A 4880-nucleotide genomic window follows, 5' to 3' on the forward strand; every position below is an offset into this window, starting at 1 on the left:
ATATATATATATATATATATATATATATATATATATATATATTTATATATATATATATATATATATTTATATGAGTATATAAATATATATATATATATATATATAATATATATATATATATATATATATATATATATATATATGAGTATGAAAATATATATATACATATATATATATATATATATATATATATATATATATATATATATATATATATATATATATATATATATATATATATATATATATATATATATATATATATATAAATTCCAGGAAATTCCTGCAAATTACTTGAAATTCAAGGAAATTCAAGGAAATTCCAGTAAAATCTTGGAAATTCTAGGAAGTTCCAATAAATTCCAGGATATTCCAGGAAATTCCTAGAAAATCAAGTAAATTCCAGGACATTCCAGGAAATTTTTGGAAATTCCAGATAACTTCTGGAAATTCCAGGATATTCAAGGAAATCCCAGGATATTCAAGGAAATCCCAGGATATTAGAGGAAATTCTAGGAAATTGCAGGAAATTCCAGGATATTCCAGGATATTCCAGGAAATTCCTCAGATCCTCTTCCTATTTTTTTCGATTTATTTAGAAGTGCCTTTCACATAGCTGGAAGGCATGTAGGGTGGATAATTAAAAGCCCTTGTTTAGCCTAGACGTTAAGAAATCTTTGGAAATTACAAGGGAGGAAGAATGGCGAGACTTAATTACTAAGGCACTGGTAGACCACCTTTCTAGAGGAAGAAAATATATAAGAAAGGAAGTGATGAACCTCTAGCTTTATAATTATTATTATTATTATTATTATTATTATTAGCTAAGTTACGACCCTAGTTGGAAAAGCAAGATGCTTTAAGCCCAAGGGATCCACCAGGGAAAAGTATCCCAATGAAGAAAGGAAATAAGGAAATAAATAAACTATATGAGAAATAATTAACAATTAATAAAATATTTTAAAAAAACAATAACATTATTGGCTCTGTGCTTCAGCCTTGCATGTTCCTCTGTTTTTATTTGTTCTTATTTATAGATGTAATTTCAGCTTGTAAATAAATTCAAATGATTTAGTATGAATTGTATTTTGAAATAGCGAATATAGTCCTTTTATCAAATTGTAAATTTTTATGTGTAATATGTTACTTTAAGTTATATTTGACATACCAGGGAAAAACCCCTATAGGTAAATGAGAATAAATTAAGTGTAAAAGTGAATAGTGCACTAGCTATGCTACAATCCTAGTTGGAAAAGCAAGATGCTATAAGCCCAAGGGCTCCAACAGGGAAAAATACCTCAGTGAGTAACCAATTGCAACTAAATGTAGCTAGATACAAAGCAATAATGAATTCATATATTTTGCATTAGGGGAATAACTTGTTTTCGGAAAAGAAATAGAAGTAGCTTTAACAAAAAGTTCAACAGAGGAATGATGAAAAATGTAATTCCAGATAATAAAGCTAATTAAAGATTGCGGTAAATATGAGGACATTAATCAAACGAATAAACTGCGGCACTGGAAATGTTAAGGGGCTACTTTCCACTTGTTAGGGGTAGGAGAGACTCTTAAGCTATGGTAGGTAGCTCATACTGCTCATCTATAGGTCATCTATGAGGACACTGCAAAATCAAACCATTTTTCTCTAGTCTTGGGTCTATAACCTCTGTACCTGAATTCCACTGCCTTGGGTTGGAGTTCTCTTTGCTTGAGGGTACATTCAAGCAAACTATTCTCTTTTTCCATATTTCCTTTCCTCCCAAGCCTGTTTTCACTGTTGGAGCCCTTGGGCATAAAGTATAGGAACCTGGTTTTCCAACTATGAGAGCGGTTCAGTTATTAGTAATAACAATGATAATAGAAACATATGGTTAATTTAAATGTACCAGTATTCCACTGTCTTGGGTTAGAGTTCTCTATGCTTGATGGTACATTCAGGCACACTATTCTATCTGTTGCCTTATTTACATCCCTGCGAAGGCTATTTTCACTGTTGCAGCCCTTGGGCATAAAGTATAGGATCTTTGTTTTCTAACTTGGAGTATGGTTTAGCTTGTGGTAATGGTAACAGTAATAATAGAAACATATAGTAAATTTAACAGGAAAAATTTAATGAAAATTTTCAAAACAATGAACGGATAACCATCTTATTTAAAATTACTTAACCCTTCATTTAGCCTTTACAGCTGCTGGGGTATAGAATGGACTACCTTATTGCTTACCATTCAACCTTTACAGCTGCTAGCCTATAGATCGGACTTCCTTATTGCTTTACAGTTGCTAGCCTATAGAACAGACTTCCTTATTGCCTACTATTTAACCTTTACAGCTGCTAGCCTATAGAACTGACTTCCTTATTGCCTTCTATTAAACCTTTACAGCTGCTAGCCAATAGAACTGACTTCCTTATTGCCTTCTATTTAACCTTTACAGCTGCTAGCCTATAGAACTGACTTCCTTATTGCCTTCTGTTTAACCTTTAAAGCTTCTAGCCTATAGAACGGACTTCCTTATTGCCTTCTATTTAACCTTTACAGCTGCTAGCCTATAGAACAGACTACCTTATTGCCTTCTATTTAACCTTTATAGCTGCTAGCCTATAGAACGGACTTCCTTATTGCCTTCTATTTAACCTTTACACCTGCTAGCCTATAGAACGGACTTCCTTATTGCCTTCTATTTAACCTTTACACCTGCTAGCCTATAGAACGGGCTTCCTTATTGCCTTCTATTTTACATTTACAGCTTCTATCCTATAGAACTGACTTTCTTATTGCTTACTATTGAACCTTTACAGCTGCTAGCCTATAGAACAGACTACCTTATTGCCTTCTATTTTACATTTACAGCTTCTATCCTATAGAACTGACTTTCTTATTGCTTACTATTGAACCTTTACAGCTGCTGGCCTATAGAACAGACTACCTTATTGCCTTCTATTTAACCTTTACACCTGCTAGCCTATAGAACGGACTTCCTTATTGCCTTCTATTTAACCTTTACACCTGCTAGCCTATAGAACGGGCTTCCTTATTGCCGTCTATTTAACCTTTACAGCTGCTAGCCTATAGAACGGACTTCACTGATGCGTTTCTATGCTATTTTCCATCTATGCAAATCTATTAGCCTCCATAGATATTTAATTTAATAATAAATAGGTCCAAATCACAATTTAAGTCAATAGACAGGACTTGTAAAACTTTTTTCTAGTTGCCACATTATCAAGATGACAGCATAACAAACATGGAAGATGGTGGTCATCGTGGCTAACTGCTTTCACGAAAGGTGATACGCCAGAAGACCATACAGGAGAACAAAATATGATTGACAGCAAACGCCATTAGATTGATTCGTCACACATTTTCACTGAGATTGTTTCGGCCAGACGACCATAAAGGACAACAAAATATGATTGACAGCAAATGCCATAAGATTGATTTTAGTTGACTCGATATACATTTTCACTGAGATTGTTCCAACTAAGTCAATATAATCATCAAGGTGGGTGTGGCTATGACCATATCAGGTCATCAGCGTGACCCTGGTTGATTTGAAACAGGAGAGCAAATGACACCAATTACTCGAGTTCATGTTTTCTTAGGATGAATTTTACCCGGTAGACGGAGTAAACATTCTCTCTCTCTCTCTCTCTCTCTCTCTCTCTCTCTCTCTCTCTCTCTCTCTCTCTCTCACACACACACACACACACACACATCATCATCATGATCATCATTCTTGCAAGAAAGTATTGCTTTGAAAAGGAATGTACATATTTTAATATTTCACTTCGTCACTTGATAAATGCCTGAAGAAAAAAATTATTTTCCTTTCCAAAAAGAGCGTTACTTAGAAGGTATCAACATGACAAATAATCCCCAATCTCCTTTATTCAGCAATATGATAAATTTCATCATCATCATCATCATCATTCTTGCAAGAAAGTATTGCTTTGAAAAAGAATTTGCCTATTTTTATATTTCAATTCGTCACTTGTTCAATGTCTCAAGAATAATTTAATTTTCCTTCTCAAAAAGAGCTATACTTAGAAGGTATCTACATGACAAATAATCAATAATTTCCTTTATTCAGTAATATGATCAATTGAAATTGGGTACTATACGTATACCAACCTGGGTTTGCCTCCTCCCTTCGCCTTATATCAGTCCAGAAAATCTATTATAGTCAGTATTTGAAATAATCTTTTGAGTATATATGAATGTATAATACATACTTTGCCATAGAGTTTTGGAGTTAGGATCTACACAGACATTGTCCTTCAAGGTGAATTGCATAGAATCCTCCTGGGAAAAACAGTGGTAAAATGTTTGCCTAGCATTCACATATCAGTAGATCGATCCCAGCCCGGACCGTCACTATAAGATGTTTACTAGGGAGGATACTGCTGTGGTTGAGCACCATAGTGGGATATTGAGCTTGCCCGGCCGACGTTCTAGTGAGCATCTAATCTGATTTAACTGGAACTGAAACGAGACACCTTTGCCTTTAAATGCTTGCCAGATTAATCATGTATTCCAACTCTTAATTTCTTTCTTTAACACCAAAATTAAAAAAACTGTTTAAAAAAAAGACATAAAACCTTCAGTACAGAAATATTATGAAAAAAATATTAAAGTATGTCGCAAATTACTCCTTCAAATTCGATAATATCTTAAATCTTCATATGATTTTCTCTAATGACCTGATTTTTTTTTCTCTTATTCATATTTACAAATCTGACTATACCTTCATCTTTGTGCTTAGACATTTATATTACAGTAATAGGTGTTATATTTATAAGGAACTTATGTGAATGATTATACCACAAGCTTGTATGTGAGAGAGAGAGAGAGAGAGAGAGAGAGAGAGAGAGAGAGAGAGAG

Source organism: Palaemon carinicauda, chromosome 4 (assembly GCF_036898095.1).
Source record: "Palaemon carinicauda isolate YSFRI2023 chromosome 4, ASM3689809v2, whole genome shotgun sequence".
In the NCBI taxonomy this organism is placed as follows: domain Eukaryota; kingdom Metazoa; phylum Arthropoda; class Malacostraca; order Decapoda; family Palaemonidae; genus Palaemon; species Palaemon carinicauda.